Source organism: Eriocheir sinensis, chromosome 3, assembly GCF_024679095.1.
Source record: "Eriocheir sinensis breed Jianghai 21 chromosome 3, ASM2467909v1, whole genome shotgun sequence".
Taxonomy (NCBI): domain Eukaryota; kingdom Metazoa; phylum Arthropoda; class Malacostraca; order Decapoda; family Varunidae; genus Eriocheir; species Eriocheir sinensis.
In genome coordinates, this window is record NC_066511.1 from 1,674,845 (window position 1) to 1,699,899 (window position 25,055).

Here is a 25,055-nt window from a genome sequence, read left to right on the forward strand (position 1 = left end):
AGCGGTCAATATTATTATTAAACGATGCAATCGAGTTACACTGTACCACTGATGGTGGTAATCTGTTCCAATCTCGAACGACAGCAATAGTGAAGAATTTTGTGCAATCAGAATGAACTTGTCTATATTTGAGTTTAGAGCCATCATTTATCGTTCGCGTCGAATCATCCATCACAAACAGCTTGGTCGGATCCACGTTGGTGAAGCCGTTAAGTATTTTAAAGCACTCGATCAGTTTTCCTCTTTGGCGGTGTTTTTCAATAGAAAACAGGTTTAAATGTTACAGCCTTTCCTCGTAGGGTTTGTTTCGTAATGAAGGAATCATCTTGGTTGCTCTGCGCTGAACACCTTTTAATAAGCGCACCTAACATCACCGTAGCCGATCCAGGATTCAGTACGTTTCCTAATTAGTAGAAGGTAATGTTATAATTGTACTTCGTAAAGAATCCTTATAACCAAAAACTAACAAGAATTATGGGTATTCATTTTCTTAAACAGAACATTAAATAAACAACAGAACAATAATATGAAAATAAGTATAGCCACCGTTGCCAGTTCATCGTACTCAGAGCACAGTATTTACCGGTTTCTGACGCCTAACTATTGCCAAGAAACATCAGGATCTAACTCTTTTAACGATAACTATAAATTAGTTTCATTATTGGAGCCCAGAAGACAGTTTTGGGGTAGGAAGTCGGGAAATATAATCGGCTTAGAACGACAATCTGGCAACGTTGAGGCTGTAGCTCCGAGGCCCAATCCAGCTTATACCATAAATAGCATATTTTTATTGCGCAAAGCAGGTGATGTCACTTACTGTAACTTCGTGAGCTTTCATATTTATCTATTTGTGTATATTTTATGGTGGCAAAACTTTCATTACTAGTTTCATATTTACTAGTGACACGAATATGTGACCGTTTTTCACAATATAATGTCACTCAAACAAGTGAATCAGACACCACAGAAATATTACCAGTGTGTGTATGAATGAATACAAAGATAAGCACATACTTTAATTTAACTCTAAGATGTCTCGTGGATCATAAATAAATAAAAGCAAAATATCTGGATAGGCTTTTCTTTACCGGCTGTGGCTGCCAAAAAAGTCCCTTCGCCCTTGGCGAAGGGACTTTTAGGTACGCCTATTTAGCAATGTTTTTCGCATGTTGGGGAGACCAAAACTGCACGGCATACTCCAAATGAGGTCTGACGAAACTATCATATAAAGGTAGAATGATATCTTTATTCTTGAATGAAAAATTTATCTTAATCAAGCCCATCATCCTGTTTGCTTTTTTAACGGACTCGTTGCACTGCTGGGAAAACTTGAGGTTTGACGCGACTGTGACGCCAAGATCTTTGACCGAGTGAATGCTTTTAATTTTAACGCCGCACATTTCATAGTCCTTCTTTATATTTCTAGATCCAATCTGCAGAATCTGGCACTTGTTTATATTAAAAGGCATTTCCCATTTTACTGACCAATCTGATATTTTGCGCAAATTTTCTTGTAGGCTCCGCCTGTCACATTCTGTAAGTACCGCATTGCCGATTTTCGTGTCGTCCGCAAATTTACTAATGAAATTATTGAGACCAAGGTCAATGTCGTTGATGTAAATGACGAAGAGAATGGGTCCCAGGACAGAGCCTTGGGGGACACCACTAGTGACTGGCATCCACTCAGAGGTCACTCCATTTATTACAACTCTTTGCTTTCTATTGCTTAGCCAGTGCTTGATCCATTTCGTGAAGGTTACCCCCGATACCTATTTCCTTGATTTTATGAAGCAACTTGTAGTGTGGAACTTTATCCAGCGCCTTCTGGAAGTCCAAATAAATAATATCAAGAGATTTTGAAACATCATAGACTGCAAAAAAGCTCGTTCTAGAACGTTAATAAATTAGACAAACAAGATCTGTTGTTACGGAAACCATGTTGCGAGTCCAGGATTAGCGAATTACACTCTAGGTAGTTAACTACTTTATCTCGAATAATTGTCTCATATAATTTACCAATACAGGTAGCTCTCGATTTACGCGAGTATTGCGTTCTTGAAGAGGTCGCGTAAATCAAAAACAATGTAAATCAAACAAGAGGTAGGTTTCTGTCGAAAAATAAATACCATATTTTGCGGCGTATAACGCGCACCCCAAACTTTGAAAAAAAAAAGTTCTTAAAATGCTCAGAAATAAGTACAGGTTAAAGAACATTGACAATGTACAGTTTTCCGAAATTTATATATTTTAGGTGTAATCTTTACTGCTTGAATTGACAAGTGTCCTTGAGTAAAGCAATGAAAATGGTGGTCGGGCTGGTGTTGTGAGAAATACATCCCCGTACATACTGATGATGCATTGATCACTCATTTTAAGAGTGTTACTGATAATGACACCAAGATCCTTTTCTTGTTTTACTTCGCTGAGCTCATGTCCTTGAATCTGATATTTAAAGTTAGGATTTTTTTCACCTATGTGCATTACTTTACATTTATCTACGTTAAAACTCATTTGCCATTTTTCGCTCCAGTCGGCAAGTCTTATTAAGTCTGATTGAATCTTTACGCAACTTTCACTGTTCATTACCGTACCTCCTAATTTGGTGTCGTCGGCGAATTTGGCTACTTTTGATAGAATATCAGTTTCTAAGTCGTTCACGTAAATTATGAATAGTGTTGGCCCCAGGACCGAACCTTGGGGCACGCCACTGGTGACGGGTTGCCAATCCGATGCTTCACCATTAAGAACTACACGCTGTTCTCTGTCGGTGAGCCAGTCATGAATCCACGCACATAGATGGTCGTTAATACCGTGGGAACGCAGTTTAGAAATAAGTCTAACGTGAGGAACTTTATCAAACGCTTTCTGAAAATCTAGGTAAATTACGTCATATGGGCTTCGGGCTTTATAGTAATTATTTGATCGCCCTGTATTCTATGGTAACATATTATAAGACAGCTATGGACTATGAAGGATCATTAACAATAATAAAGGTAAGTTTGCTGTTGTTATTGGATAAGACGAAACACAGACCCTTAAAAACACCCCAAAGAAGAATAAAATCATAAAAAAATTGTACATTCGGCGTATAACGCGCAGGGCTAAACTCTCAGGCATTTTTTATGTGAAAAAGGTGCGCGTAATACATTCAGTGGAGAGAGAGAGAGAGAGAGAGAGAGAGAGAGAGAGAGAGAGAGAGAGAGAGAGAGAGAGAGAGAATATCCATATCACCGACATATTCAACCAGGCACTCAGTCTCAGCCTCACTCGTCTGAGAAAGAAATGAGGGACAGCATGAGCGCCTGGCTAGTACTGATACCGGTACCGAGCAGCCTGGTACCGGTACCGTACCGTACACCTGGTACCGTTAGTACCGGTACTTGTACCGTTACCTGCCCACCCCTATCGTTGAGTAGCGTGGCACCGTGGGTACTGTATTGTTGTTCAAGTGGCGGGCAGGAAGAACTGAGCTTAGCTGTGTGGCCGCGGCGCCGTGTGAGTCCAGTTGCGTGAGACATATGGTGGCCACTCCATAAAATATCGCGTATAATTGGAAAAAACGTGTAAATTAAACATTTATTTAGATTTTGGACCCCGCGTTATTTCAAAAACGCGTAAAACAAACTCGCGTAAATCGAGAGTTCCCTGCAATTGAAGTTAAGCTGATTGGCCTGTAATTATCCGGTAATTTTCGGTCGCCTTTTTTGAAAATGAGTGTTACGTTAGCCATTTTCCAATCACTAGGAACAATACCATGGTGCAAAGACATATTAAACAGCATTGTTAAAGGTCTGACTAGCTCTCTTGATATTTATTTAAGTAACTTTGGATATATTTTATCGGTTCCTGGACTTTTGTTAGTTTTAAGTGACTGCAGCGCTTAGAGAACCTCTTCTGTACTGATTTCTAAGTCAAGGAGGAAATGACTGGGATTTTTAATAGTGTTAGGAACAGCAGCAGTATCTGTAGAATTACTATTAAAAACCGTGGCGAAATAATAATTTAACGTATTCGCTATGCGTTGACTGTCTGTCACTATATTGCCCGAATTATCAGTTAATGGGCCAATCCCACTTCGATTCTCTTTTTTGTTGTTTACATATCTAAAAAAAAGCTTTTAGGATCTGACTTGCAATTTCCCGCAATGTTTACTTCGTACCTCCGTTTCGCCTGTTTGATTAAACTTTTGACTTGTCGTCTTGCTTCATAGTACCTTGTACTATTTTCGGTAGAGTTATCGGTTTTCTTTTGCCTATATAACATGTTCCTCTTTTGGAGAGCAAGTTTGATTTCATTATTAAACCATGGATGGATTTTTAAGGCGCTTTTCACAAGATTGCACGGATTTATTTTGTCCAGTTAGTAATCGAGCTTTAAAGTCTTGCCAAGATTCTTCGATGTCGCTGTTGGATATCGTTAATGACTGTCTTATTCTTTCAAAATCCGCTCTTTTAAAATTGGGAACCAATACCTTATTCTCTGCAATCCTTGTTTGAGTTCTTATGTCGAGACGCACATGTATATGATCGCATGATCCGAGGTGTTCGCTAACGCTAACATTGTCAACTAAGTTCTCTTGGGTTACTAATACAAGATCAAGAATATTATTATCGCGCGTTGGTTCACTAACCATTTGGCTACGGCAGTTATTTTCAACGAAGTCTAGCATCCTGTGCGATTCCCCCTCGGATCCCATGAGTGTCTGCCAGTCTATATGAGGTAGATTAAAATCGACCAAAATCAATGCATCACTTTTTCGGAGTGTTCTTTGCAAAACGCTATACATTATTTCATCATCCTCGCGTGATTGACCTGGAGGCCTGTAAATGACGGATATGTTAATTTTTAATTGATCGGTATTTGTACTCACGCTCAAATGTTCTACAGTACTGTCCTTTGGTGTTTTATCAACGGGCTGCAAGCTACTTATGACATAAAGAGCCACTCCTCCACCTCTACGATTAACTCGGTCTTTATGGAAAAATATAAAGTTATCTATATTATATTCAGAAATTAAGTCAGTATTAGCGTTGTCAATAAATGTTTCAGTTACGGCAATTACATCAAAGTCCTCTGTTTTAGTTAAGCACTGCAATTCATCAATCTTATTTCTTAAGCTTCGAGCGTTAAAGCTAAGAACCCTCAAATTGTCTTTTGTTATAACTCGAGAAACGGAGTTGTTAGTTGATTTACGATTTACTGAAGTGGTGGCCACATGAGAGAGAGAGAGAGAGAGAGAGAGAGATTTACATAGACTTACATAGAAAATCAGACCACAAAGACCCCATGGTCCAGACTAGTTGGTCTGTCATTAAAAATAAGTGATTCTACCATAATCAGAAGGCTCCAAAACGTTGCATTTCAACTTTAGTTGATATTAAGTTGAAGGAAGTGACGGTCGAGCTTGTTTTTGAAGGGGCCAATCGTGTTACACTGGACCACTGACGGTGGGAGCTTATTCCATTTTCGCACTACAACGTTGGTGAAGAAAAATTTGCTGCAGTCTGAATGTACTTGTCTACATTTGAGTTTTACGCCATTGTTCCTCGTACGCAAAGTGTCATCGATCATAAACAAGGTTGATCTGTCTACATTCGTGAAACCATTAAGTATTTTAAAACATTCGATCAGTTTTCCTCGGAGGCAACGTTTTTCAAGAGAGAACATGTTAAGGGTGGAAAGCCTTTCTTCGTAAAATTTGTTGCGCAAAGAAAGGATCATTTTTGTTGCCCGACGCTGAACACCTTCTAATTTAGCAATGTCCTTTGCATGGTGGGGTGACCAAAACTGTACCACATATTCCAAGTGGGGTCTGACTAAACTATTGTAGAGTGGAAGTGTTACATCTTTATTCTTGAATAAAAAGTTTCTTTTACTGAAGCCCAACATTCTGTTCGCTTTATTTGCTGCATCGATGCATTGCTGTGGGAATTTGAAGTTTGACGCGATTTTGACTCCCAAATCTTTAACTCATTGAACGCTTTTGAGTTTAACGCCGCGCATTTCGTAATCGAACTTCTTATTCCTTGTTCCAACTTGAAGGACCTGGCACTTGTCTACGTTAAAGGGCATCTCCCATCTATCAGACCAAGCTGAAATTTTATGCAAATCCTCTTGGAGGCTTTCCCTGTCTTCGTCAGTGAGAACCGAGTTACCAATCTTTGTGTCGTCTGCAAATTTAGTAATGCGATTATTGAGTCCGACATCCACATCGTTGATGTAAATAATGAAGAGCACTGGGCCAAGAACCGAGCCCTGAGGGACGCCACTAGTGACCGGCGCCCATTCTGAGTTAAATCCGTCAATCACCACTCTTTGTTGTCTGTTGCTCAACCAATTCGCGATCCATTGGTGTACTTGACCGTCAATACCTATTTGCTTTAATTTGTAAAGTAATTTATGATGTGGGACTTTATCAAACGCTTTCTGGAAATCAAGACAGACTACGTCCAGTGATTTGGTTACGTCAGAAACCGTGAAGAGGTCGTTATAAAAGGTTAATAGGTTTGATAGGCAGGATATTTTGTTATGAAAGCCATGTTGTGAGTCCCCAAGAGAGAGAGAGAGTCTGAGAGACCGTTCAGCGCGTGACCCCGGAGAGAGAGGTCGCATCGCTCCTGCTGCCCCCCGGGAGAGGGCAAGTCAGGATAAGCCCGGCGGCGTTCCAAGGCGCTGAGTGTAGTGGACCGCGACCCCCTCCCCGCTCATCTCCTCGATTTCCAGCTGCATGTCGGACCCTTGTGCAGTGGCGTCGCGAGGGGGGGCATATGTCCCCGGCGCAATACTTCGAGAGCGCCATAGAGAAGAAGATCAACCAGATTTTTGTTCCTTATCCTGGTAACGCACGTGTGTGGCTGAAACTCGTCATAAAGCTTTAAAATGAAAAAAAAAATGCAGTATTGTTTACCAAAAGCAGCTAACATCTTGCAATAGGAAGGCGGTGGCTGAGTGGTTAGTGTGCTGGCCTACCATTCACGGCGCCATGGACAACGTCGGTTCAAATTCCCACGCTACCACCTGGGATTTTTCAGTCACAGCCGAGTGGCCTAAGACTACCCAGATGCTGTCCAAAAGACCACCCATCAACCCGGACTCTAGAACAGCGGTTCCCAAAGTGTGGTGCATGAGCAGATCACTAGGGGTGCGTAAGGAAAAAAAATAATGTAATGGCGGATTTTATGTCATTAAAATTTCAAACACATCATTAACTGCCATTGTTTTAAAATTAACGTATGTTGTACATTTCAGCGGACTTTTCTGCTCTGTTTGAAACTTAACCAGACCCTGAGCACATTCATCCACCCCACAGATACATTTTCGTTCAGTTTTGATAACCATCGCTCAAAGCCTCATACTTTGCGAGAACAAAATTCGCAAAAAAATGGACAAAATTTCAGGAAATCGACGGGATCTTAGTCCTGCTCGAATCTTAGCGGGGGTGCGTGGACTGTCACAGCCTGGGAGGTTGTGCGTGGCCTGAACAGTTTGGGAACCGCTGCTCTAGAAGATACCGTTCAAATGAATGAAGAATGAGTTCAGGGGAGCAGCATGAGCCAAGCATAACTGGCGCCACTATAAAAAATTGCCTGCGCCATGAGGGGCTTGGGACGACGACCAGGCCCAAGAAGAAAGCCTACCGGCGCTACAGGCCGAGATGTAGAAAAAAGAAAGAAAAGAGGTGCTACTTATTAAATTACCAAAATCATGGACACATCCGCATCAGCATCCGTGAGGATGTCATAATTTCATATTCGCATCCGCATCCGCATCCGCAGTTTATTAGAAACTTATATCCGCATCCGCATCCGCAAGGGGGCTTCGTGGTACAGTGGTTAGCACACTTGGCTCACAACCAAGACAGCCCGGGTTCGATTCCCGGGCGGAGTGGAAAAATTTGGGCGGCTTTTCCGATACCCTACGCCCCTGTTCACCTAGCAGTGAATGGGTGCCAGGTATTAATCGGGGGTTGTGTCCCGTCTCCTGGGATCTGTTTCCTTCTCCTATAATTCCTTCCCCTTCTGTCTCTCTCCGGCATATGACCACACATGTTGCGCCGGCTAAACGAAATTTTCCAACGTTTTTCCGCATCCGCAAAATGTGTAAATGTGACATATGCATAAACATCCTCATCCGCGGATCTCTAAAATATAAAATCCGATACAAGACTAATATATATATATATATATATATATATATATATATATATATATATATATATATATATATATATATATATATATATATATATATATATATATATATATAAGTATACGTGTCACTGCTGTAAGGCAGTTTACATTGGCAAAACAAAACGCCAGCTAAAGATCCGAATCTTCGAACATATAGGGAAGTCTGTCAGGACTAAGCAATAGCTTATGAATCCTAGTTTTAGCGCGATCCGGAATCATTCTCACGAAAGTGACACAACACGCAATGGACCTCCTTATAATTGAATCACTGATAACGTCACAAGAGAGACCATCTCTAACAAAAACAGACTCTTCGTGCCAGCTCCTATGTTTTTAAGGTACACCACTCTATATAGTTGTTTTATGTAATTTTTATTTTTTAGTGTGTTATTTTTTTAGTGTTTTATTTTTTAGTATTTTATTAGGTTTATTATCTTAGGTGTTTAATTTATTTTATGTACACTTTTTAGTTTTTTTAGTTTTCTATTTTACCAACATATTTTACACAATTTTTACATGTTTTTTCGTTCTTAATTAATCAAAGTTATGCCTGATGATGGAGTAAGTCTTTCCGAAACGTTGCAAGAATAAAAAAATGTTCTACTCCATACTGGTACTGTTATTATATATATATTTTTACATTTACAAAAATATCATTTTTTTAACATAATCAGATTTTTTCATTGAATCGCATTTTTTATTAATATATTTAAATGGATGTAAACATCTATATTATTTATATTAATTTAAAGCACATTTTGTAATATTCTTGCATCGCATTCCATCATCATATCTAACGTGGTGCATGTTTGAGCCAGTCCTAAGACTGACCTTCCGCAGCCAGGCAGCCACTGGCCAGCACTACACCAGAACTCTGTCAAGTCTCTTAACAGTCTAAGTAGATCATGTCATATTTTGGGCACGTCCGGAATGTGCCAGTGTGCAGTAGTTTGGCTCCTAATCACTCAGTAATAGCCAGTTGAGCTATCTTAAGTAGAGATATCTTTAACAACAAGATAATATATTTTGTAGAAAAACTTATCAGTGTGGCAATATTTTGATAATATATATCTTTGAAATCTGGGAAAGGATGGAGAACAAAGCGCAAACAGTGAAAACTTGAGTTACAGGGTTTGGTAGCGAGACTGACGTAATGTCCCCTGCATCACCGAGGTGTGAGTGAAGTGTGGCTGCAATTGTTATAAGAGTGGTCTGTGGCACGAACTCCGTGAGCTTCTAAATGTCGCTCTTGTCTATTTATTTTGCGTGTGGCACATTTCCGTAATCTCTGGTGATCAATTAGGATTTTTGATAATAAAGTTTTTGCTTTTTTGCTTTTTAGAAAAATAAATGTATGTTTTCCCAACCATAATGAACTTTTCTTTAATATAACCATTGTGCAGCATGATCTTATAAAACTGATTGTAGATTTTCTCTTAATACTTCTTCATTTTTTTTTCCGCTGGTCGTAAATTTTCACAGCGTTCCTGGAGGTGTCAGGTCAAGACCTCTGTTGGCGCCTCTATCGGCCTGTCGCTGCTCACATTTCACACCGAGATCGATGTCTGGCTTCTGTTTGGCTGCGTGATTTTTCCGATAATTCGTTACGTCGACTCTCAGATGGCGGCCGTTCCTCTGACCATTATATTTCCGCCTTCCTTTATATCTTAGACCATATTACAAACATTAATATACAATGATCTATATGTTTTACCTTTGTTTACTTTGTTTCTAACGCTGCATGTGTGATTTAGATCCATTTTACTGCGTATGTCTGTATATTGTTTAAATTTACAGGAATATGATTACCTTAATACAATATTCTCTCTCTCTCTCTCTCTCTCTCTCTCTCTCTCTCTCTCTCTCTCTCTCTCTCTCGAATAAAGCTATAGAGAGTGGGAAGGAAGACACCTACCGAAACGGGCGTAAGCCACTCCCTGTGAGCTGAATGTGGGAAGCGAGGAAGGTGCTGAAGCCCTCCAGAAACCCTTTCCATGTCCTCACTTTCCGTTTCCCTATTGTCTCATCAACACTAGAGAGTGGTTCAGCATGCTCTCTAAAGACTCTAAAGACAGATCCTCTCTCTTTCCACACCACACTACATTCACACAACATAAACACCATTTCCCCAAATTTGTAATTCAAAATGGCGCAAGTACGCAAGGCCTCGGAGTCCCCGCCTGGGGGGGCGGCCACAAATTCCCCCAGGGAGGACTCCCCTTCTGGCTGCCGACTTGAAAGGTGTCTTGATAACTCCTCGAAACTCTTTCTTATCACATTCTGCAACAGTCGCGGTCTTCGTTCTAATTTTCATTCTGTGGAACACCATATCTCCTCCTCTAAACCTCACCTTCTCTTCCTCACCGAAACACAGGTTTCTGAGACTACTTACAGCAATCTCTACTCTGTTCCCTCCTACTATCTCTATCCTAAATTTCAATCCATAGCTGGATGTTGCGTCTACGTACGCAACGACATCACTTGCCTTCGTGCCCACGACCTTGACACTTTCGAATTCTCCACCATCTGGCTAAGACTTCATTGCCATTGTATTACTAAATACATATGTGCTGTCTATCTCTCACCAACTCTTCTAACTAGGTAAAATTCTTTGACTACTTGAACCCTAAAGTGGAGCACATCTTGACCCACTATCCCTTCGCTGAAATCTCCATCCCAGGATATTTCAATGTTCACGACCAGCTTTGGCTTTCATCCTCTCTCAATGACCAGCCTGCTGAAAAATCCTACAACTTAGCTATTCTCAATGATCTAGAGCAGCTGGTTCAGCACCCTACACGTATTTCCGACCGTCTTGGAGACAAGCCCAACATACTAGACCTCTTCCTTCCTCTAACTCTTCTGCTTACTCTGTCAAACTGTTATCTCCGTTGAGCTCCTCCGACCAAAACCTTATTTCTGTATCCTGTCCTATCGCTCCTGTACAACCTCTGGATCCACCGAAAAGGCGATGGATTTGGCATTTTGCTTCAGCTCGGTGGGACGACCTGAGGATGTACTTCTCCGATTTCCCATGGAATGATTACTGCTTCTAGAAGAGAGACCCCTCTGTGTGCCCAACGCATCACAGAGGTGATTGTCTTTGGAATGGAGGCACACATTCCACGTACTTTCTCTACTCCTCATGCTAAAAAGCCTTGGTTTAATCACGCTTGTTCTCGTGCTATCATAGATAAAGAGGCAGCTCACAAAATATACCAGAGCCTTCACACTCCTGCTAACCATGATCTTTATATTTCTGCCCGGAATCGTGCCAAATCTATTCTTCGACTTACCAAAAGCTTTTTTATTCATAGGAAATGTCAAAACTTTACGTTTTCTAATTCTTCCAGAAACTTTTGGCACCTAGACAAAAATATCTCCTCCAATTTCACGTCTTCATCTTTCTCTCCTCTCCTTAACCCTGCGGCAGCACCGCCGTCTCATCTATCTCTAAGGCTGAACTCTTCGCTCAAACTTTCTATAACAACTCCACTCTGGACGACTCTGGGCATATTCCTCTTACTCATCCCCCTTCTGACTCCTTTATGCCTGTTATTAAGATTTTTAAGAATGATGTTTTCTATGCCCTCTCTGGCCTCAACTCTCAGAAGGCTTATGGACCTGATGGATTGCTTCCTATTGTCCTTCAAAACTGTGCTTCCGTGCTGACACCCTGCCTGGTCAAACACATTTGCCTCTGCCTATCACCATCTACCTTTCCTTCCTGCTGGAAGTACGCCTACATACAGCCTGTGCCTAAGAAGGGTGACCGCTCCAATCCCTCAAACTACCGCCCTATAGCTTTACTTTCTTGTCTATCTAAAGCTTTTGAATCAATCCTTAACCGGAAGATTCAAAAGCACCTTTCCACTTCTGACCTTCTATCTAATCGCCAGTATGGGTTCCGCAAGGGGCGTTCGACTGGCGATCTTCTTGCTCTCTTAACTAACTCTTGGTCATCCTCTCTTAGCCGTTTTGAAACTTTTTCAGTTGAGCTAGGCATATCAATCCTTAATCGGAAGATTCAAAAGCACCTTTCCAATTCTGACCTTCCATCTGATCATCAGTATGGGTTCCTCAAGAGGCGTTCTGCTGGCGATTTTCTTGCTCTCTTAACTAACTCTTCGTCGTTTCGGTGAAACTTTTTCAGTTGCGCTAGACACATCAAAAGCCTTTGACAGGATCTGGCACAAATCTTTGCTTTCCAAACTACCCTCCTACGGCTTTTATCCTTCTCTGTGTACCTATATCTTCAGTTTCTTCTCTGATCGATCTATCACTGTTGTAGTAGACGGTCACTGTTCTTACCCTAAACCTATCAACAGTGGTGTTCCACAGGGCTCTGTTCTATCTCCCACTCTCTTTCTGTTACGCCGATGACTTTACTTTGCATTTCTCAACTTCTTTTGATAGAAGGCCAACTCAACAGGAATTAGACGATTCCAGTCTGGAGGCTGCAGAACGCTTAATCTCAGACCTTGCTGTCATTTTAGATTGGGGTAAAAGGAACCTTGTGTCCTTCAATGCCTCAAAAACCCAATTTCTTCACCAATCAACTCGACACAATCTTCCAAACACCTATCCCCTATTCTTCAACAACACTTAGTTGTCACCTTCTCCTACACTAAACACCTCGGTCTATCCTAAACTCAAAATCTCAACTGGGAACTTCATATCTCCTCTCTCACTGAATCAGCTTCCTCGAGGTTGGTTGTTCTGTATCGTCTTTGCCAGTTTTTCTCCCCCGCACATATGCTGTTCATATGCAGGGGCCTTGTCCGCCCTCGTATGGAGTATTCATCACATGTCTGGGGGGGCTCCAATCACACAGCTCTCTTGGACAAAGTAGAGTCAAAGGCTCTGCGTCTCATCAAATCCCCTCCTCATACCGAGAGTCTTCTACCTCTTAAACTCCGCCGCCATGTTGCCTCTCTTTTTATCTTCTATCGATATTTTCTTGCTGACTGTTCTTCTGAACTTGCTAACTTCATGCCTCCCCCCCTCCCGCGTTCCCGCTGCACTCGACTTTCTACTCTAGCTCATCCCTATACTGTCCAAACCCCTTATGCAAGAGTTATCCAGCATCTTCACTCTTTCATCCCTTACACTGGCAAACTCTGGAACAGCCTTCCTTCGTCTGCATTTCCTCCTGCCTATGACTTGACCTCCTTCAAGAAGAGTGTATCAAGACACCTCTCTACCCGAAATTGACCTCTCTTTTGGCCCTCTTTTCTCTTGCCTATTATGGGAGCGGTGAGTAGTGGGCTTTTTTTTTCTCTGCACTCTTTTTATTGCTCTTGAGCCGTCTCCTTTGATGTAAAAAAAAATTAATAAGGAACTATGAAACATGTTGCTGAGGTCACTCTGTAAGCTTTAAGCAAACAGAGCGTTTCAAATTTCTTATCCAAGTGTACGCTAATACTTAGATGTGTGAAACTGAAGAGAAGAAATTGTTCTACACCAAAATCGACTCTTACAGCAACTCCCCTCCCTATTGGGACGCATTCATTGTTTTGGGAACTTTATTGTTGCTGCTGCACTTTACTCTGGCTGTGAATTATGGATTAGCCCATAGGTCTCTCTGTGGTCTAGTGATCAGAATGCCTGGCTACCACTCCGCGGGCCGGGGTTTGAATCCCGACCCAGGCAGTCGGCGTGCTGCTCACCCAGCTGCTCATCCTTCCTTTATGGCTGGTCGATAAATGGGTACCTAAGGAAACCTGGGGAAGGTAAACTGAGGCAATCCCGGGTTTCACAATGGTCCGTGGCACGGGGTAAAAGGTTGTGAGAGAGGAGATAGGGAGTTTCATAGATCTCTCTTACTGAATTTTTCAAGATCCAAAATATTAAGAATTGCAGTGTCTTGGTATCTGAGACCAGAACTGAACCGTTGTACTTGTTATAGCATGATTGAAGTGTTAGCAAAGTAGATTTACCTCATCCTAGTAAGCATTTGTTGCTGAATATTTTAGAATGTATGCAGAATTGTTTGCATCTGATCATAAACTTTTTGCTGCAACGAAGCTTCATATCAGCTCAAGAAGACTCTCAAGCTCTATACTGTTTCACCTTAAGAGTCTAGAAAACTCAGTGTGTGCCTATGGGTACACAGTAACAGCTTCATATCAGTTTCGTGTGTTCGGTAACCTTATGTGAAGTTTATTGGAAAATCTTCAAGGTCATGGAGTAGTTTTACCTATAAGGCCGGTAGGCTTTCTTGAAGGGTCTCTTCGATGACCCCAGCCAGTTAGCGGCGCATGCGAATTCTATATATAGTGGCTGCCGTTATGCATGACTCTCTTGGCCCATGCTGCACCCCCCGCCCCCGATTCTCCTCTAGACGGAAGACGCTGAAGTTAGGGTTAACTGAAGATCTGGGAAGCATGTGGGTAATCATCTGCCTCTCTGCGTTAGTTGAAAGTTGTCAGCCTGTTTCGGCGGCCTCGAACCTAGTTCCACGGGCTCACCACGCCCGCACGCTGACCACTTCGCCACCGCCTAGGAATGAGCGCCAATATTGTTTTGTCACGTTGGATTAAGGCTTCTCTGGTTAGCTACAATAAGAGGTATCTCTGGAGTCTCGCTGAAAACACTGCGGACCATTTCAATGAAAATTACCTGTGACTTGCCCTATAAAGCTCCGTTCTGAGCCTTTATCTCAGACGAGTGCTAACCGAATAGCTGTTATGAGTTGGTTTGTGTCAGCCATGGATGAGTAGAGTTCTCTTTGAGCTGAGTACTTGGAGCAGTTGTCCACGGCGGACCTTTCGAGTGGGCAGCTCACAATCGCTGGATTAGAAGTAATGTATGCTAATTCTTACATTGTAGAAAGTCCCCAACATTCTTGACAAAGTCTGTGGTAAAGTTGAGAGATTGAGAGTTAGCTGGTGTTTGGTGCATCATACTCATTCAGATTTGCAGCCAACTGATGAAGTTGCAGAAACTTGACCAGTCCGGGTTCCCTTCGGTAGTCGACAGCTGACTGCATCGTAGCTCTTCGCGACCTGGTGGAGCACTAGCGTGTATCAGAAACCATTGTTTGCAGTTTATATTGCCTAAAAAAAGCGTGTATTGCAGTGAATCATTAGGCCTCCTTTAATCTGAATCTGTGAGATTCCTGCAGAAAAGTGCTATGAAGTGTGCCAGCGGAGGTATGTGGCGGGAGAGGAGCTTAACTAGCTTCTTGCCTGTGGATACGTGAATTAGGTAGAACTATATCCCCTCTCCATAGCCCTTCATTACTTGCACCAACATGGTATTAGGCCGAGTAGTGGACCAATATCATTGTGAAACATTTTGGGAGGAATAGCAGGGTCACTGACCTTGTTTTTGCCGGTGATCGACAAATCACCGCCCGGTCACTAAATGAGTTTAGTTAGTTTCAGTGTTAGCTCTCCAGACACTGCTAGAGAAGATGAAGCCTTTATCATTTTAGGACTTTGGGGCCAAGACCAACGTATAGGTATTTCTCTACTTTCTGAATGAAACTGTATAATATGTTCATGCTTATGTCAAGAACACTGAAGCTTTCACAATACTTGGCAGCGTAGTGAAGAACAACGAGGAGTCGTCAAAAAGTCATACGGTAGATTGACTTGGTTCACAGTGTTGTGGACTCGTTAAGCTAGAGTATATGGCGCTGTCGATACAAATATTCTGCTGATCTTTGAAAGTCGTGTGTTCTATTTCATTGTAAGAGTGTGAATCGAGGACACTATAAAGTGACTTGAAGAGGTGAATTGATGCCTTTGTTCATTACTCATTAGTGTCTACAGTGTTTACTCATTAGTGTCTGACTCACTAGAATGACTGTGTGAATTTGGCCATTACTCAATGAGACTAAATCGAAGCTTGTTATGTGAATAGTCCGTGAAACCCAATTACAGCTATACGGGCATGTGGCAGGGTAACCAAAGTCGACCCTTCTCGCGGGATATTTCTATAAGAAAGAATACTGACTTGAGAAGGCCAAAGGTACGCCCACAAAGATCGGTACCTGAGGAATTCGGGGAATCATACCATGAGGTACGTGGGATTTAAAGGTTACCTGCATGGGGACTTGCCCGGAGCCGGAGGGAGGGGTCTATTGAGGTTGCCGTCATAATGTTGGTGACTCGACGCGGCCCTCTCTTCTGGCGTGTGCCTCCATTGATTGATTCGTTGGTTAGTCATTATTTTTATATCACCGATATATGAATTTCTTCCACAATTACAACTGAGGGCAGTTCTTTTTGCGTCACCATGAACGAACTCACAGGGTTAAAACAAAGACTGGTAATGATATGACCTTTGCATTTTTTTAAAATTGAATATGATTTAAGAAATATGAATTAGCAAAGGACCACAGCACCCTGCTCAATATGACAGGAAACAGAAGAAGCATAGTTTTTTTTTTTTTTCAAATTTAGTCTGCTTAGTGTCTTAAAATTTCCATGATGAGAAACTCAGCGACTATTTAATAAATATATGGCTTTACTGCGGCCTTCTCTGTCTCCTTATTAGTATTATTAAAAGTGTTATTGAGCCTCTTCAGACACCCTTATGGTTCTTAACGCCCCTGCCTGCTACCCGTCCCTCGAAGGTGCCTCAGACGGGCCGGGCCGTGTTCTCCCAGCGGCACTACTTCCCTCGAGTGCTTTGAATCAAGGAACACGAGGGAGTTGAGTGACGACTAGTGAGGATACAAGGGCGTTCCTCCCCTCTTGTATCAAAGACTTACTCTCTCCTCTTCTGTCTCAGTGTATATGGCAGTCTCTCTTTGCCTGTTTGTCTGTTTCTGCCTGTTTGTATTTATATGTTTGTGTCGGTCTCTCTGCCTGTTTGTACACTCGGCTCACAATCGAGAGAGCCCGGGTTCGATTCCCGGGCGGAGTGGAAGAATTTGGGCGGCTTTTCCGATACTCTACGCCCCTGTCCACCCAGCAGTGAATGGGTACCAGGTATTAATCGGGGTTGTGTCCCGTCTCCTGGGATCTGTTCCCTTCTCCTATTATTCCTTCCCCCTCCTGTCTCTCTCCGGCATATGACCACAGATGTTGCGCCGACTAAACGAAACTTTCCAAACTTTCTGCCTGTTTGTCTGAACTGTTTGTTGTTGCATCTCTCTCTCTCTCTCTCTCTCTCTCTCTCTCTCTCTCTCTCTCTCTCTCTCTCTCTCTCTCTCTTTTAGTAAACAGTTTCGAGTGTTTTTCCATCACTAAAAATCTGAGTTTTAACATAAACATGCCAAAGCCGAAATGAGGTTTGCAGCACGCGGCAATGGTCTGCCTGTCATCAGTCTTTTTCATTCTCATAACGTGTGGGCCGCAGCCTTGGAAGCAGCTCCTGGCGGTCCATGTTTCACACCTGGAGGGACCTTTTAACGAACCCCGCCACACTTCCCGAACACGCCAGGAACACTATTCAGTGGGCTAGATATGTTGGCTGTCTTTCTTGCCTGCACGGTTGCACACACACACACATACACAAACACACACACGCACGCACACACGGCTTTGTCAAGAAAGGAGAAAACAAAGCCACAATAGTTTCACTGTTACAAGGAAATACATAATGCAGTTTCTAATTCAATATTTGTGGTGTACATTGGCGTTTTCTGCTGAAGGTGTTCGTAGGACAGGGCACAGAGTATTCCTTGTGTAAAATGTAATCCAATGTTATCTTTGTCGGTTGAAATTCTTCCCTTTATAACTTTACTGATCGTCCTTTTTCCCGCATTGCTGAACTTATGTCGTGGCCATTTACTATTGTTGTTTACAGTCTCTGAACTGGACAACAGTCCTCCCCGAAATTTCTCATGTAGGTATCCGTGACCAGTTTGTCTCTGAACCCTAAAAGCAACTGTTGATTCTGCCGCACCCATTCCGATGCACTTACTCGTACTACATTTTCAAGAAAATCGAATAATATATCCTTTATGGAATAACGCGGAAAATACAGTGCGCCGCGGAATATCGTCCTAAAATATCCAGTGTTCCGGGATACCTGTCCTGGTTTTTGTATAAAAAAAAGTAAACGAACGCAATATCGACACATATGCAACCGTAAAGGAAAAGGATATTGTTTCAAGATGTGAATAGTTTGGATTTTCTGCTACACTAATATTAGGTCTTTTTCAAGGTAACAAGTTATTTACGTAATAAATGGTGTAAAGGCTTGAGTATATAAGGCGCAATGACGCCTGTTTGATTTTATTAATATCTAGGTTATGAGGATATTTGCATTGAAGAGTATGTATCCTGCTGTTGTTGCTATTATATACTTGTCGTAAATTGCTGTACCTTGCTCTATCATGATGCTGTAGTTCTTATAACATGTACATTATGGGCGTCATTTTGACTCCTTCAGTTTGTTTCTCCCTCTTGGATAGTAACTTTATGCAATGGCATTTTTTCTGTCCGATTTAGAGGATACATATCGCGTGTGCGCGGGCTCCACTCATATCCCAAAACAAGGTATAATCTGGGGCTAATTCGCCCCATTAGTTTTCCTCTTTAACTTCACTGTCTTCACTTTTATCTTTAATCGCTATCTTTATGTTTACTGCTTTTCAAAACTAAATGCCTGAATGCCTCAAACCATTATGCGGCCCTTCTGTACAAGACTTATTTAAGCTCAACTGTATGCTGTCCTTTTTAGTAATCCAAATATTAACTAATATCTTTGCTCTTATAGTCCTTTCAATGGTAAGCTATTAATTCTGCATCAAACTTCTCCAGCATTCTTTGGGTACTTTTCAATTATATTTTCGCCTCATATCTCTAATCGGTAAGTCAAAACCGGTATGATGAGAACACTTCGCTTTAAACATAGTGGTATAAATGCTCTCAATATATTACCTTGTTTTCCAAAAGTACTCCAGCACAGTCTTACACGTCGTTGTATCTTCGGCTCTAGTGTGAGATTTGTTTGAGTCACTTGTCCTTTATAAATACTCATAAGCTGCTACTAGGGCTACCTCTGGGATGACTACTTGTTCGATTTGAGCATGATAATTGACCATAGGGTTAGTCTTCTTGTTAATCATACACTTACTGTTTAGTTAAATCATATGCTGCTGTTCACTACTAGTGTAGTAAAAAAAATAATTTCATCTTTCTGTAATGATGGTATAGAAAAAAATCACTTTCAGCACGCCGTAAACAGGCTAGATGTTATGGTATCACCATATCTAACTCCTTTCCTCTGACCGTATGCTCCCTGTTACTTATCGAATGCATAACGATTTTATGTTTCTTGATGTACTGTTGAGGTATTACATTGAAAGGGAAAATATTCAATCAAGTAACATATACTTGGTCCTTTCATTGTGCCATTGCGCTTCCATTGTGTGGTATTGTGACGACTACAAACGCTGGATGATTACCACGTGGCTGGGATCCGACAACAGGCAGTCCCTGCGGGCGCTCCGCCAGCTAGACACGCTGAAGTGCCCACGCAGCTCTAGTGGACAGCAAAATAATTAGTCTCATCACGTTTTTCTTCAAATATTAACTTAATGCCGCTAGTAACATAATGATAAATCAAAATACAAATGAAAAAAAATTAAAGTTGTCTTTTCGGTACAGGGGGCAAGAAAAAACAAAGTACATTTTATTTCAAGTAATGCCCGCAGCACGCTGGTCCTACACAATGAAAACAGGAAGATGTCCAAAGAATAAACAGCTTTGGTTTAAAGGTTTCTTGATAGACTTGATACTCTCCTATGTCTCCAAATGAGGTTGAGGTGGATGGGACCCTTTGGGGGAAAGAGGAAATGATGACCACCAGTGTGTCGCGTCGCGACCTCTGGCTCCGGCTTCCTGTTGTGGCAGGTTTAAGTCTTGCATTCACTGTTTTATTTATTATTCTGTCCAGAGGTACGCCGTTTATTATTTTTATTTTTTTATTTTTCTTATTCAATACACTCCCATTTACCAGTAGGCTATATAACATTACACAACGGAATATTCTTTTTTTTTTAAATTGTTTGGTTCTTATATTTGTTTGTGTACTATGTACTATTTTCGTAATTCCTGTGTTTATTACCTTTTTGGCTATCGACATTTTATAATCTTCGTTAATTTCTAAAGAAAAGTGAATCTGGAAGCTATGAATTACAGATTCTTTTATGTTTTTTTTTTCTCTGTGATGTCAGAAACCACTCTCCGGTCCCCACATGAAAACTGAGACACACAAGGTAAAAGGTACCCTCAGGGAAAAACGTTTTTAATTATGAAGAGACCTCCCCTACGTCAATTCATTCTTCTCTGGCCACTCTCGTTTCTGTCTTAGCTTTGATCATCTTCAACCTCTTCCTTTCTCTGTCCTTGCCACAGGAGCACTTGACGCAAGGCTTACTATTTAAGGACACGCACAAAGCACAAACAGCCACACTGATACCCTCATGAATTAAATGTGGTGAAAGGGTGAAATGTGCAGCTTCCATCTCTTCTTTTCCTTCTCTTCTTCCTCCTCCTCATCCCTCTACTTTTCCTTCTGTGTCTCCTTCGCACGCCTTTTAAATCAATCTCTTCTATCCTCTTCCTCTTTTCGACTCAACCTTATTTTTTTAAGCCCTTCCTTTCAATCGTTTCGTTCCATTCGTCGTGTCTCTTATTCCGCCACCTCCTGTTCCTCACTCTGCTCGTAGAAACCGCAGTTCTTGGTTCATATTCCTTGACTCGCTTCATCTTTCTCGGGACGTCACTTCTCACCTCTAAATAGCTCCGCCGCTGATATCTTCCCGTGGCACACTTCTGGCGGCGTCTTTTTCGGACTCGCCCAAGTGGTCCTTTCGTCCCTCTTCATCCCACTCACTCTTCCGTCATTACTGCTGCCTCAGGAACCCCTTAGGTACCCACTAGTGAACTCACGCCTCGCTTCCTTCCTGAGAAGCTACGCTCTTCTCCCGCTCCAACCCAGAGGCTTTGCTCTACACAGTTCCTTCAGTGTAACATGAAGAAAGGAAAGAAAATACCGCAGTAGGAGAGAAACGGTGCAAAGTAGGTCACACTTTGCGCAAACACACACACACACACACACACACACACACACACACACACACACACACGCGCGTATAATTCATCAGTGGACTTAAAAATTTGAATACCTGAGCTTCGGGTTCGAGCCAATCTGAATGGAAGTATGCACTGGCTCGCCTTGGCATTGAACGAGTTCATGAATGAATATGACAGTGAAGATTGTTAGGTGGGCGCGCAATTTACGTCTAATAGTTTGTCTTACCCGTTTTGTCACAGGGAGGTAAATCATGGTATTAACAGTGGGTTCAATGTAATGGTGTAATGCTTTCCTATCTTTTATCTTTAAGTTACACAGGACAAGCGCTGCGCAACTAAAGGAAATCGTTCACATTTTTTATCTCCTGTTATTCCTAAAAAAAATACAGAAAAACCGCGTCGGAGGTCAGAAGTAACAAGAGGGGGTTGAAGGAGAAATGTCGTCGCTGCTGCTCCTCCTAGTGGGTCCAGGGATCGATAACATGCCATCTGATGAGGGCCCGCTTGTATTTGCGCTTTGGATAAGGCACTCATCCACCTCGAAGGGCTTAAAAAAGTAGAAAAAATGACGAGGAGGAAGAGAGGAAGGAAGAGTTGGAGCATGCGCAGAGGGAGAAGGATACGAAGGAGAAAAAAGAAAAAGAAGAACAAGAAGATGAAACACAAGAATGAAATAATGAAAAAGAAGAGAGAAGAATTATAGGAAAAGAACGCGTATATTTAATATATAAAGAAAACACGAAAGAAAGTAAAGCGGTGAATAAAAGAATAAAGTGTGTGTGTGTGTGTGTGTGTGTGTGTGTGTGTGTGAGAGAGAGAGAGAGAGAGAGAGAGAATTACGAACCGTCTCTCCTTTGCCGCCTTTACCTGCAGTAAGAGGAATAACGCGAGTCTCGTTGTGTCTCCTTCTGCCACCTACTTATGCCACAAGCTTCTTTGAATTTCATGAGTACGGACATTTTCTTCCCTTGGAACTGCTCGCAGGAAAAGTCTTCAAAACACCGGAAAACTTATGAAACGGAATGAAGCATAAAAGAGAACCGAGATGAAACGAGGTGTTTCCAGGGTGGATGTCGAGCACTGTACTGAAACACTTTGTAATGTGGACAACACAGCAGACTGTGATTTTTGTTCTCATGATTTCAAATATGTTGCTATTTTTAGGGTGCAGAGAATATAATGAATCAGTCCACAATGAGTTTGGGTTGGCAATTTTTACATAAAAATATAGTTTCGTAATGTGTCATGTATACACTGACTGATCACGTGCTGTACTCGTGACCTTTCACTACCCTCCCGGAAAGAACATTGTTATGAGCTCAGAGTACTGATATATGGATTTATGGATTGCTGGGGCCTCACACACCTTACAACCCCACCCCCTTTCCTCAACGGAGAACAGTAACCTCTCTTATCAGCAAAAAAAAAAAAAAAAAAAAAATATATATATATATATATATATAGAGAGAGAGAGAGAGAGAGAGAGAGAGAGAGAGAGAGAGAGCAATGTGTGTGTGTGTGTGTGTGTGTGTGTGTGTGTGTGTGTGTGTGTGTTATAATTGTTCTGCATTTTTTTTCTTTTTTCGAGAGAGAGAGAGAGAGAGAGAGAGAGAGAGAGAGAGAGAGAGAGAGAGAGAGAGAGAGAGAGAGAGAGAGAGAGAGAGAGAATATGAATTGATTCAGGCGAAGCGATGTTTAACTAATTCAGGGTTCATATGTAGTCGGAATTATGTTTTGGATCTCCTGGATATATCAAGTATTGCCCCCGTCGCTCTCTCCTTGGGCAGCAGCGCCAGACAGCTTTCCCTCTGAGTTTGCCAGATCGATGGCCAAGTGGCGGCGTGGGGGCGGCGCGGGGCGTGTGGACCCTGGCTCCTCACAAGGTTTTTGCATCAGGCGCTGAATGACTCAGACTTTATCAGCTTCCTTCTTACCTAGGCTATGGGGGGGGGGGGGGAGTCGCTTTTTTTGCATACTTTTTTGGGGGAAATCATAGTTAATTCTAAATTACTAGTCGTAGTTTAATGTGAGAAAAGTTTTGCCAAGTCTGTGTGCTTATGTGTGTATGTTTATGTGATCTGACCACGTGATAGACTTGCTATCGCCAGCAAATGCCTTCCCCGATTGAGCTTGGAGCTCAGAAGTGATGGCTTTTTGGGTTAGGCTTGAATCTTACACCCACACCCCTCCGGGAGGCACGACTAAACTCCCGACTGACACCTGGTACCTCTTCACCCCTGGGTGCACAGGGGGCACGGATTAAAGGAGACTGCCTATCCGTCTCCACTCCGCACGGGAAACGAACTCATGACCTCTAGGCTGTAAGGCGAGCTCGTTAACCATTATTCTTCAGAGTTTCGTGTGTGTGTGTGTGTGTGTGTGTGTGTGTGTGAGTGTTTATGTATCACACACGGTGGCTGAGTGGTTAGCGTTCGCCGCGTCATGGACGACGTGGGTTCGAATCCGCCGCTACCGGGGGAGAGCATGAGCCAAGAGAAGATGGCGCCACTATAAACACTTGCCTGCGCCCTCTGGGGGAGAGAGAGAGAGAGAGAGAGAGAGAGAGAGAGAGAGAGAGAGAGAGAGAGAGAGAGAGAGAGAGAGAGACTCTTCCTGCGTAACGATCTACGTGAATGAATGACTATAATAAGAAAGAAAAAAAACATAGCCGAAAAAGAAAATACCTATTGTTATCTGCTTGATTTTTTGGTTGTATTTTTAAAACAGGTAAAACTAACGACGGTTTTTTCCTCTATTTTTATTGGAGGTCCTTTTATTGTCTAAAAATAATATAGTTCATCGGACAACACATTCCCAAAAAAGTTCATTCGGCGACTACGCCAAACCTATATACCTTTTTTAAATTAAGAGCAATGTTGTGCAGAAGTGCACTATTGTTAAAAGTCAATTGGAAATTCCGTTTCAGTTTAGAAAATGACAAAATTCTAAGACGGAGAGCGCAGAAAATAAAGTATGATACCTGTTCCATAAACACAGCTTTCGCATCTTGCTGATAACTCTTGTGTATCCTTGACGTCAAAATTTAAATTTCTGTAAATCTATAGAAAATTAAGAACAATTGTGAAGGTCGTTACAAAAAATCATTAAAAAATATAGCTATTGCAGACTCTTAAGAAACCTTAGTCATATCACTTGGGAATTAATTTCAGTTATGGTTACCTCAGCAATAATGGTATTGCAACATGGGGCTGATGCGAGCGAGCGAGGATGATCCCTTTTTTTTTGCGTGAGATAAAAACGTGTGACAAAAAACTCCCAAGGTTAAGCGCTTTTATTCTTGGAAAATGGTTTATGAAGTTCAGCAAATTTCAACTATCTTTAAAGACACAGCCAAAATGAAATGAAGACTGAAACTAAGAATTACAGCGGAAATTGTACAAATTTGTTAATGCCATTATCTTTGTAAGAGGGGTCAATATTTCTTAGTGTTAGAAAAAAAAGCCTGATCACCAACAGCTTTAGCAAGTTAATGACTAAGCGCTGACTTAACAGCGTAAAATAAAAAAAAAGTGGGACCATACTGTAAGCTTTGGGGTTGCTCATCTTTATCCCACTGGTGTTTGAGACTAAATATGTAGAATTCAAAGCATTGGATATTACTATTATCAGGGGAGATGCTTTACACATTAATATGATAATGTTAGCAATGACTATGGACTGGTGAAAAAAAAAATACAGTTGAGCGGGTGACGGTAATGCATGAAGGAACATATTGTAAGGGAAATACTACTTTATTTAGCCTAATATAATAATAAGACGACAACGTACATGTACATTACCTTATATATATATATATATATATATATATATATATATATATATATATATATATATATATATATAT